Genomic DNA, 12910 nt, shown 5'->3' with positions numbered 1-12910 from the left:
CAGCTTGTGAAAACTGGTGTTTTTTTTCCTTGCTGCAGGAGTTTACAAGCCACAATCCGATTTAATTAGACATGTGCGATTCGTTTCGTTCCGAATCGAAATTCAGACGAATTTTCGGAAATTCGGACATTCGGATGTTTCCGAATTACAGAAATAACAAATGCAAACGAATACAAATTTCCATTTCCGAAATTTGGTAGCGGTAGTTCAACGTTCGTTTCGTTTTCTGTTCTTATTCGTTTCTTATTTGTTTCTTATTCGTTTCGTTCGTTGGAGCAAAGTGACATTAGAGGAGAAAAATATAGAAACGAATAAGAACAGAAAACGAAACGAACGTTCGAACTACCGCTACCGAATTTCGTCCGAATCCGAATTGACTTTCACACCCGAATCCCGAAAAACGAAATAACACAAATCCGAATTTGAAAAGAAATGAAACTAAACAAATTTTTTGGCAGTGCACATGTCTACTTTTAATGTATGCGTTAAATCACATGAAATAAGAGGATGTTTGACCTGTAAAATCCTTTTTTTTTGGAGTACACTCCAGGACACATGATCTTAGTCTTAAACACGGGTTATACTGCCACTTTGAGGTGATTGGACACTGGCAAAAAAAAAAGCCCTAGTATAATTCTCCCTCCTCCTGAAACCCCCTCCTCCTCCTAGCAAGTCTCAGTTTTGTAGCAAGCAATAAGGAGATCATAAGGAACAGAGAAGAGGGACATGTGTACTGTACTGCACTCCAAGAAAAGGATTTCACAGGCAAGTCAAAAATCCTCTTTTCTTAATTGTACAGTACAGGACTTAGGGCCTTAGTCTTAACCATGGGATGTCCAAAAGCAGTGCAACTGGGGGGCAGGCAACATAGCAAACAAATACAAACAGGCCCATATAATGATGGGTCAAAGAGGTCCTCTGCATGTAAATGGAAAGGAGGCGCACCCAGGATATCTGCAGAAGATTCTCTAATCAGCATGGAGCAGGACCTAAGGGACAGGCCTCATTTGGCAACCCCCAAAGGGGTCTTCAGGGACAGGGCTCCACCAGTTGCAGTTACAAGCCAACCCGTTTTCTTCTTCCAGGCAGGGTCTGGGTCCAGTCCCCCAAGTCTTAGTCAAGCAGTGCACAGAATTTGAAAGCTGCAGAAAAGGGAGCTTTAGTGGCCATGGAGCAGCTAGAAACTTTCTAGAAGAATTTTGAGAAAAGAATATAGAGCCCGAGGTAAGCTTCTCTCAGTAGAAAGAAGACTTTCTTTGACTATAGACACTAGCAAAAACTGAGGCTTGCTGAGAGTGGGAGGGTGTATACTAGGGCTGTCCATACAGCATTCTTGCCAGTGTCCAACCATTTCAAGATGGCACAATAACCCATGGTTAAGACTTGGATATTGTGCCCTATACTGTATGAATAAGATAGATTCATTTTTCACAACACCAAACCAAAAAAGTTATATTTTTAGACTCTTAACCTCAGAATAGCCCCTAAAGCTAATCATAACCATACACCTAACCACTAAACTTAACACTTAACCTCAACTTGACTCCTAACACTAACCAAAATATCAACACTAGAAGAAAACTCCACCAAAATAAAATTTTGAAAAAAGATAAAAAATTTAGTAATTGGTAGCCTTATAAAACCAAAGACTTCCACTTTTCTTATTAATAAATAAACTGGTGCCAGCTGAAGTAGAATTTCAAACAAAACCATTTAAATGTCATACTTGATTAAGTTCAACATAACTTGGGTTTTGGTGAAAGAGATAACATAGACCTAGCCACAAAGAGAGGAAATGCTATACTTTGGTTGCATAACTGTGTGAATGAAATAGATTTTCTGTCTATCTTGCTAAATGCACGAAACAACACTTGTTATGGTTTAAGTAAGCCAGACAATAGAGAGGTGTTTGTGAAGAACACAAGACAGAAAGGAGACAGCTTCTAAAGACACAACTGGAGACAAAATATCAGAAAATGCCAAAGTGTCCTAAAAAATTAAGCTCTTTGATTTGGGGATAACAAACAGCAAGGTAATAGACTACGCATAAGGAGCAATAGTGCACAAGTTACGGAACTGTACATAACTAATTGTTCTAGGAATGACAGATACACTGATGGACAACTGACCCAGTTTCTTCAGTACAACAACTGGAATCTGACATTCAGAAACTAGATACTCATAGTTTTCGATGCCCAAATCTAGTAATATCTCAGTCTAGAAGCTATCTTCTTTGAAGAAAAAAAATAAAGACAAAGGTGATTTTTAACAGCGAAGAGGAATACGTGAAGCCTAGTGGATCATCATCCCATCTCTGACTTTTCTTTTCTTCTGGAGAAAGTGTTTTAAACAAAATGTCTCTTGCCAGAAAAATATAGGCAAAGGTTTTGGATCCAGCATTGATTAGGTTTCTTTTTGTACCTTTCACATAATATACTTGAATAAAATCCCTAACAGGTAGGTATTACTGGTTTCTCATATACAGAAGGCAACAACAATGTACGTTTCCATGAATGTTTGGACTTGAACTGACAGGTGCTCAGGTGCATGCATGATATAATCCCATTTTACTTCAATTGGCACATGTTAGGAGATATTAGCAGGATGGGGTGTATAAACAGGATCCATAGCAGACCAAACTCTTAAGTGTTAGTGTGGACACAATGATCCATATTTACAGGGCAGTGCATGTGATATTCACCTAAAAAACAATTACTGGAGATGAATCATTCACTGTAAATTAAAACGTACTGATCAACAAGATTCACCAGCAGTAATGTTTGGTGAATATCACATGTGTTCGCTCATAAATATGCCTCTATGTGCCATCAATTATATACTTCCCTGAACAAGGACTCTTAACAGTGTCTTGTCGCCACTATGGTCCTCAGTTTGCCCCACTAGCCAAAGAAAAAGCCCAACCACAGCTAAATCTTGAGGCAAAAGCAGATAACCAGGTCGCTTATTTAGATTTCTGTTCGCTCAGGTATTATAAACATTGTCTGCCCTACAGTTGCCTATTTTGTCCGGCAGATGTCAGGGCAGAAGCCTAAGCAGGGCAAGGTGACAGAAGCTACAATCAATGCGGGCTGCGTGAATTGAGGACTGATCACTGACTATAGCAAGAAAGGAGTTGTAGCAGGCTCCTTGCATTCCTTACATATTTTGTTTTTTTAGGTACCATAGTTTTTCATTTCATGGGCAAGTGCAATTTTGAGGCTTAACATATTTGCTATTTACTTGATGTGACCTCATTTATTTATAATTTAAGTGTATTTTTTACTAAAATGAACAGTAGCGCAATTAGCTACATTAGTCGAAAAAAAAAATGCTAATACCACAATTCTATTCAACATGGTCTCTGCTTTCAGAAAATAGATGCACACACGCAATAGGTTGGACTTGATGGACTTATGTCTTTATTCAACCTCAAATACTGTGTAACTATGTGAGATAATGTTTTGGGGTTTAAAGTAATCTTCAGGCCTGCATTTAAAAATGTGTGCAAGAAAATTGTTGAAAGGGTTTAACTTTGAATTTAGACAAAGGCTTAATTTGCATATTAAATTGTCCTATTTACTTTGTTATTCCTATAGCACATATCTACTCATAATAGCTACTATAGTTCACTAGGTCTTAACTTAAACAATAGAGAACAGCATGAATAATGATTGTGCTCATTTAGGGAACTTGCTCTGAATTTTAATGGGGATAAGTAAAGCTATCCCTGATGGTTTTAAATAAGAAAGAAAAAAGGAACAGACTGTAATAAATGAGTCAGGGTCAGGACATTGTTTATCTTGTAGCCAAACTAGGTATTTTTCAAAAAAGGTCAGGAAAGAAAAATAAAAAAGCAATAATGGTTCATGCATATAAATGTCTTTATTTGCTAAGGTAATACAAAGTGCAAAGGGTATGTGCAACCCAAAGCAAGGAGATTTCATATTTCTGCTTTGACACTTTTAGAGGATTTATTCTGACTGGCCGCTAGCGGTTACTGCAGTTTGCATTGCTTTATGTAATAAACCGACACTGTACTTTTTCCTGTGTCTGCCATTTTGCCAGGATTGGAGCTAGGGTACACAAGCTTTAAAAAAAGAGTCTTACTATACTTTTCCATCTTCTGCTTAAGGCCCCCTTCACACAGGCGCCTTTAGTTCCAATTGGCTGACAATCTGTGCTTTAGAACGGATGTCACAGTTGTGACGTCTGCTTTAGGGTTGGGCTCTATGTTCGAGCCGAACGCGAATTCTATTCGAATATTGCTAGTTCGTGTCTTCACCAAACACACGAACTATCAGGGCATTCGGTGGGCTATTCGCCCGCTCAACGCCCCGCAATGCACTGTGTGCATTGGAGAGCCCTGATTAGCTAAAGGCTTGCACCTGAACACAGGTCAGGTGCAAGACTTTGCCCAATCAGGGCACAGAGAACTTTCAGAGCCATGATTGGGCAAAGTCAGGATGAGTCTTCCCAATCGTGGCTCACCTGTCACAACTGTAAACATTTGGGCGGAGCTACCTGTCACTGCCATTCTGTGGCCGGTGTTCGTTGCAGCGACTTGATGGCGGTCGTTGTTTAAAAAAATACATTTCTATTTATTTTTTATTTTGTCATTGTTGTGGACAACGCTGGACGTCGTGATTGACCCTGGATAACGTTGATGGATGAATTTTTTATTTTTTTTATAAAGGACTGTTTTTTGCTTTTAAAAAATGGTAATGTACTCACAAGACACAAGTGACACAAGCGTATTCAATGGTTCCCCTCACAGGTGGCTATCGCCCATCAGAAGCCACAGCACAGCCAAGTCAGCTCACGACCGAAGTCGTCTTCCAGCAGTGAGTGGCAAGTGTTAACGCATTTCTGGGGCACACCCCCTTCCTCAGAACCCCCAGAGGGTTACGCATTACCACTTGCCACTCGTTGCTTCTGATGGGCGATAGCCTCCTGTGAGGGGAACCATTGAATATGCTTGTCACTTTTCTCTTATGAGTACATTACCATTTTTTAAAAGCAATGTATTAAACGATCCTTCACATGGAGTGGGCGCTCTCCTTTTTTGTCATTATATAGATGTTAAGGTTCCCTGCCTTGTGGAGCTGCCCCAGTGTGATCAGGTGGAATGAATTAAGGAGGAAGGCTTGCTGTGATTCATTTGCGCTGGGAAGATTTTTGAATTCACACAGGTTGCGGTTTTGGTTTTTTTAAGGATTTTTGATGAAAGTCTGGACTTTTTATTTAAATTTGATTTACAAGTACCCCTTACTCATGCACAGGGGGGGGGGGGGCACATCTGGGTGCCCCTTTATTAAAGGAGTGCCCTGATATGAAAAAGCCCCCTGCCAGCACCCCCACAACCAACACCCCAGGGCTTATGTGGAAGAAACGTGTCTGTTTACATGATTACCCCAAATTCCGCCATGATCGGGTCTCTGTACAGTTTTTCTGGACCTGGTTGAAGTCGGACGCACGCCCACTTAGATCCAGCTGCCCAGAGGCTAACACTGGGCTTCTGATCAGATCTGCTGACAGGCGGGCCTGATCAGAATGCCTGTGTGAAAGGGGGGTCTAAAATTGGCAATTTTTCACACAGAAACATATTTTCCTGCATTCTATATCCAGTTCCAGGTCAGTTAAACAGATGGTATCACAACCTACAATACCCAGTCTATGCCCTGTATATATGTACCAATACCAATTTCATCTATTGCCATATAATATGTATGAGATCAGCTTGATTCCCAAAACAACAGCTGGATGTCTTTCTTCTCTATAAATACAGGTTTTATAATCCACCTCCAGTGGCTATCATTCAAAGGAGAGGTTGGCAACCACTTTTTATTAAAGCGCCAGGAACAGAAAGATTCCTAAATAGATATATCTTTAAACAAACAACATATTCATGTGGAGTAAAGTTAGGTGAGGAGGAAATGGAAGCAACAGGAAACTTGTAATGTGGAAAGAGGTTTAGAAATGAAAAGGTTGAGGTGACAATAAAAGCAGCAAGTAGAATGGCACCTCTTAACCACACTCACTGAGAGGAAACGCAATCCATATGTAGGTAAACAAACTGCAATTTACAGTAAATGGAAGCTTTCCTCTCTCACCCCCCACCCCACCACCACCACCCTTCTTTACCACCTTACACATAAAATGCACCATTTAATTGCTAAATTAATTGAAAGAATAACTAAGCTTGGTTGCAGGGCAGCATTTCGCTATGTGGTAATCAAAGGGAGAAAGTAGTGTGTCCTTTTGGGCAACAAAGATAGTTCTTATTTTTAGACATGGATAAGCAATGGCTACATTTTATCTTACCTTCAATTCTTGCACAAACTACCAACTATTCTGTCACTGTGCACAACTCTGACATAAGGGCAAATTACTAAATGAATGAGTCACAAAGTAGCATCAGGAAGAGATAAGAGACCCCCCTTCCCCTATTTTGCAGTAAGAGCTGACCGTAGTGAGGGGTGCACCAAAAACTGCAGCTGATGCAACAACAAATCTGACACCAACACATCAGACATGAAGCTTAAATCTCAAAGCTAACACACCAAGATAAGGATCCTTACCCTCAAAATGTGATGGTTATTTGCTGCCGAACGCAATGAAATTTAGAAATAAAAGTCACATAGCTAAAACAAAGATTCTTAACTATGTTTTACAGCTTTGTGGACTGAGCCTGTAGAGTATTCTGGTATTTGCATACCCCAACAAAGAATGTATTTTCTCCCCTTTAGTCTGTTTTTTTTTTTCAGCATTTTGTTACATCAGTTTAAAAAAAAAAACTGGTGGTGTTTTAAGAAACCGTGTTATCCCAAAGAGGCTATTGAGCCCTCCTACTTCTAACTGTGAACTACAGAATAATTAGCCTTTATTATGTAGACATTAGAGTGTGAGAGTGGTTGTGTAGTATGGAAAAAAAAAGACACTGGGCAGGGCTGGCAACATTTAGTCTACAAAAAGCTGTGTGTTGTCAGCCACAACAGGGGTTAGGAGTCAAATGCATTTCTTGCAGGTCAATAGGTATTTAATTTGTACTTTTACTGTCTTTGAAGGCATAAACATGATGAAATGTGCAATTACTGAAGAGATGTACTACATTTTATGTGCCTTAGCATAAGAAGTGGATCTTTAAATTTGAAAACATAGTGAGGGGTTACAATTAGGGATGCACTGATACCGATATTAGTATCAATGCCGATGCCGAGAATTTGGGCGAGTACTCGTACCCGCCCAAATGCTCCGATGCCTAGCCCGATACTTCCGCCCAATCAGGAAGCTGGACGCCACATCATTACACGGCGCCCGGCTTCCTGATTGATCAGAAAACTGGCTCCATGCTTTCTCGTCACCTAGTGACGAGAAGCTTGGCGACGGCTTCCCTGCTAAATCAGGAAGTCGGGTGGCGAGTCATTACACGCCGCCTGACTTCCTGCATGGGACTTCCGGTACTCAGTATTCGGTATCGACGAGTACCGGAAAAAAATAATATCGTACTCGTAACCGACATACCGGTATCGGTGCATCCCTAGTTACAACCTCTGTCTGGTTTTATTGTTGTCTTAGTACCCTCTGGAGAGAGTCACCCCCTCTATTTATCCTGACGACCATTGTCACAAGCATTAAAAAATCAGGAAGATTCAAAAATTTAAATGGTAATTAGAACAAGAATAAATGGGGAAATTTATGAATTGGGACACTACTGTCTAAAAGGAAATTTCCCTAACTTGGGAATGGTTTTTCCTCCAATGGGAACCACCGATGGCAAAAAATACCTAACAGGAATTTAAACCATTTTGTACTCCATCCCAAAAAAAACAAAAACGTTTTGGCTATAGATAGAAATACGTACCAGGGCCTTTCCCAGCCCAAACTATGCAGCAAATAACACACCTGAAGTCAGCATATGTACTGTTGTTTAAACAATTTTGCACAGAGATGCCTAAGCCTGATTAAAACCTAAATCCTTTCAATGCAGACAGATGCATGACGAGGCTAGGACGTGTATAGTTGCTATAAACATGTGCTGACAATGATAACTGGCAATGTACTTCTCTAGCAGATCTGTGGGGAAACTGCAAAAAATGCAGGCACAATGATCATTAATGACGTAAAAGAAATTATTTTTACTCTGGTCACAACATTGTGTAGCTGTGTGTGGAAAAGCTCCACTCGCTGGTTGCTAAGTAGCCACCAACTGTTTTAATTATGTTCTCCAAGATGAGCACTGATAAAGTTTTAGCTCTATGTGTATATGCTGCGTGCAGAGAAGCATCTTTAATGGGAGAATTTTATTTTTAAAAATGACACTTTGTCCTGAGAATTATGTTCATTTCCGAGACTGTGGTAATTAATATTTTGTGAGTACAATAATAAATGGCATATGTGGGTAGCATAGGGTAGTGGCGTAGTGGTTAGCGCTTCTGCCTTGCAGCACTAGGGGACCCTGGTTCGAATCCTGGCAAGGAGTTTGCATGTTCTCCCTGTGCTTGCGTGGGTTTCCTCTGGGTACTTCGGTTTCCTCCAACACTCCAAAGACAAGCTAGTAGGTTAATTGTCACCTGTCTAAATTGGTCCTCATATGTATGCATGTGAGATAGGGACCTTAGATTGTAAGCTCCTTGAGGGCGGGGACTGATGTGAATGTGGAACTATGTAAAGCGCTGCATAGATACCAGTAATAAATATGAGTGCATTGTATACTGTGAGTATGCTCAGACTTTATTTAACCATATCCCTTTAAGCCATGTGCAATACTTAGTACTATGTAGCCACTCCAACATTTTTTTTTGGTTGTGTAAATTTGAAGAAAAAAGCCTTTCACTTGTAGAAAAAAACGGAGCAATGTTTTGTACCAGAATCAGAATTTTAGAGTCATTTTAAAATGGCAAAAAATATAGAATAAAATCTATACTTATCTATAGTAACACATTTTTTTTTAAACTAACACTGCTCACTTTAGGTAAAAGTGTGTTTTTTAAGTTGTTACAGCATTTGTCAATGGATTGCATAAAAAATAAAATTAGAATTAGAATTTTAAAATAAGAAAATAAGACAATATCGCCCAAAAAAGTCTCTTGCATGTAAAAAAAAAATATATGTATTACTTTGTTATCTTAGATCAAAGCAAAGTCATTGTTGAATAAACAGGCCTATAGCAAATTTAACTATACTACATTTTAAAGAGAACTTCCAAATATTTTCTAAGTCTAAACATTGAAGGTGGATTGTCTGCAGATGGCTATGATTTTTCCACAGAGAATGATTTCTTAACCACTCCAGCTACACCTCTTTTGCACCACCTGTCCCCCCTTCTTCCCCATAGGCCAGAGCTATTTTGACTCTAATGCCCCATTTACACTGAATCCGTTAGCATACAATTTTCAGTGGATGTCAACGGAAAGTAACCCAAAAAATGTATGGATGTGAATAGGACCAGTTCACACCAGTTCACAGTAGAGCAGCTCTACTTTCTTGAGTGCAACGTAACAACGCACCAAAAACGGATGTCAAAGCAACAGAATGGAATGCAAGTGAAAAAAATAATATACATAAAAGTTTGTCCATTCAAAACATGTTAATAAAAAAAAAAGATTGGCAAAAAAATTAAAAAAGCAACACAACTGAATGGAACACAAGGGAAGCCAATGGATATTGAAATTGCAAGACAACAGACCTGAAGGGCCCTAAAGGTACGTGTACACAGTGCCTTTAAAAATTAATAATATGCAAGGGAGAAGAATTGTAAGACCAAGTATAAATCCAAAACTACACAAAATGGATTAAAAATAACAGTATTAATGTCCTGGAATGGCCAAATCAGAGTCCAGATATCAACCCAATAGAGAACTTGTGTCTTGACTTAAAAATGCTGCTCATTTATGATTGACAAGCAACCTGACATAGTTGGTGGAGTTTTTGCAAAGAGGGGTAAGGGAAATTACAATGTCCAGATGTGCAAAGTTAATAAAGAGCTATCCACACAACCTCAAGTTGATAATTGTTACCAAAGGTACATCTACTAAACAATGACTTGGAAAGGGTGTATACCTATGCAGTCAGTTATTTTGCTTTTTTTCACTGTAATTATATAAATCACTTTGCAGAGATCTATTTTACTTTGAGAAGAGTATATTCCTGTTGAGCAGTGTGTAAAAAAAAAATAATTGAATCTGCTACAATTCTAAATGTTACGTCAAAAAACATGAAAACTTCCAAGATGAATACTTTTTATAAACGCTGTATATTCTTATAGATCGCATTTTTAGTAAGGTAGTATAGCTTTTCTATATTTTAACTTTATCATTTCAATTACATTTTTAGCTTTGCTTTTTAGAGCACGATTGGAGCTTGGTTACTAGCAGGTATCTTTTTTGATATGATCTTATAGCCCTGAAGAGGGGGTGCTCTATATGAAATATGCTGGCTCTATTAAAAGGAGAACTATGAGGTGAGTGCTTTTCACTCACCTCATAGTTCTAGCCGACCTGTGACAATGAAACTGTCACAGGTCGGCTCAGTAGATCGGGAAGTGAGCGAACACATACCGGCGTTCGCTCACTTCTCGATCCTGTCACGGCTCTCTGCCTTGACAGGGGAGTGGCTGGATTACCCCCTCCCCGCTCCGATCCACCAGCGCTGACTGGTGGAACATACGAGGGGGGCTGTTACAGCTGGCTCTGCCTCTAGATAGGCAGAGCCAGCTGTCACTGATGCAGCTGGGCGGATCCAGACATATTTGTGGGGATCCGCTTCAGCTGCGGCGTCTCAGTATACCGCGAGCTGTAGCTCGCGGTATACTGAGCTTTGGGTGACGGGAGGACGCTAGTTTGTGTCCTCCCGTTACCCTAAGGAGAACTATGGGGAAAAGCCCTAACCCCATAGTTCTCCTTTAAAGCTCTTATTACCAATAAAATAATAATTTTAAAAACTTTTGACCAGGGCTATCCCTAAGGTTTTCACCACCTGAGGCAATTAGCTGTTATTCCAGGGGGGAAGGGTTGGTGCTGGCAGGGAATGGTAAATTTTGGGGAGTGTGGGGTTGTTGTGCTCAGTTTTAGTTTGGGGGCACGGACTCTGGAGCACAGCTCTGTCTGGTGTCCCGCCCAGGTCATTGACGTCACTGGTTGTCAGGAGCTCGGCGGGACACAAGTCAGAGCGTCCCATTCAGCTCCTGGCAACCAGTGATGTTAGTAAGCTGGGCAGGAAGCCATACAGAGCGCGTCACAGGCTGCTAAGAACTCTACCCCCTACCGCCCCATCCACCAGCCTGCCGCCCCCACAATCAGATGCAGCCTGAGGCAACCACCTCAGGCTGCCTCATTCTAGGGACAGATTTTCTTTTAGAACTCCTTAGCAATCAACATTCATGTAATAAAACCTCACAAGGGTTCTTACCGTTCCCTACACTTTAAACACACACAGGGGTAAAGTGGATTGGCCATGGTTCTATGAAGATTTTATTGTTCCCCTCATATGTATAATTGTGGCCTTTTAAGTGACTCTAGCTGCATTTTTTAGACAGTCCAGTAGCCATAACCCAGCAGTAAATATAAAAACCTCAAGAACACTTACTTAAGTTTAGGAAGCAGGCCAGGGCAAGGGTGTGGAATTGCCCACTGGATCTCCAGTGAAACCTGCAAGAGAAAAAAAGATGGAGTGACTTAAGCTCTCTAGATAATGAGTGAGTTAGTAACAAAACGGAGCAGATTTAATGACTTATTCCTTATACCACTCTCTTCAGAAATGTAATTCCCTTATCCAAAACAATTCTTTAACACATTGCAATGTCAGTGATCAAAATAATCAATCCCAAAGGCTGACATTCAAAAATCACCCTAAAACCATCTTCAGTTTATACCGATATACTTTCCAACACTGTTGGATCTATAAACAAAAGAGTGGCAAACATTTCTTTAGGGTGGAGTTTGTGTTTACAGAAGGACCTTCAGTCATATAAACTTGGGGAAAATGGCAGCAGTATTAGGCTTGCCAAACATTGAGCAAATTTTAGCCAGTTCATCATGAAATTGGCTCAGTGGGTGGCCCTGTCGGCAGCCTCCCAGCCAACATCCTTTATTCCGAAAAATGAAGGAATGTTTTGGAAAATTCTTGGCCGAACACAGACTGCAGCCATTTTCCAGGAACTCATACAACGACACATGTGCCACTGTCAGAATACATAAGCCGTAGCGGGAGATTCATCCATCCACCCTGTTTAGCAGGCTGAATGAAAACAAAAAATTTTATGTATGACCAGCTTTAGAGAACTTATACTGGAACGGCAGATGGAATCGGATTCATTCTCACCTACAAATGTAACTCATGGCATCAGTGAAATATGGACATACGGTATTTTCAAAGTAATTTAAAATTGTTACCAAAACAATTCCACAATAAGCATATGTATGATATGAGTTTCCGTTTTAAGAGATCAAGTGTTCTCTATTGAGCACAGTAGCTGGTGAGATATTATAGGACAAGATGGTAAAAAGTAAGAAAAATGATGGTCATGGGTGATCAATGATAAATGCTACTTCTATAATATCAGCCTACCTACCATATCCTCAGAATACAAAAAAAAAAACAGGAAAGAAAATTAAAATGGATGAAGCCCCATAACCCTGCCCCCAATTTGAGCACATTAAACAAACATCATGGCAATGATCAAATAAATTGACAAGGTTTATGCTCCATCCTATAACAAACTACATTGGTAACTATAGATGCATAGTCCTCAGTAGTGCATAATGAAATGATGTGCATGTTCCCACCCACACAATCTTATATGAGCAGCACACCCCATTTTTAAAAAATGTGTAAGGAGGTTAGAACAGCGAGTACTGTCTTAAGGTGCCCATACACCTTACGAATATCGGCCAATTTTCGTTTGCGTTTTTGT

The 12910-nt window shown here is 40.0% G+C and overlaps 1 protein-coding gene across 1 annotated transcript in view; it reads right to left on the bottom strand.

Annotated features, from left to right (window-relative positions):
• LOC108788932 (signal transducer and activator of transcription 5B) overlaps positions 1-11647 on the bottom strand; it is an 84125-nt gene extending 72478 nt beyond the window's left edge. The window contains exon 1 of the mRNA XM_018558835.1: positions 11584-11647. The gene's annotated coding sequence lies outside the window, so the exon portion shown is untranslated. The remainder of the gene's footprint in view (positions 1-11583) is intronic.
• Positions 11648-12910: the final 1263 nt, after the last annotated feature.

The sequence above is a fragment of the Nanorana parkeri genome, unplaced genomic scaffold (assembly GCF_000935625.1).
Source record: "Nanorana parkeri isolate BGI_ZX_2015 unplaced genomic scaffold, ASM93562v1 scaffold362, whole genome shotgun sequence".
NCBI classification, from domain to species: domain Eukaryota; kingdom Metazoa; phylum Chordata; class Amphibia; order Anura; family Dicroglossidae; genus Nanorana; species Nanorana parkeri.
This window is presented reverse-complemented; position numbering and strand designations above follow the sequence as displayed.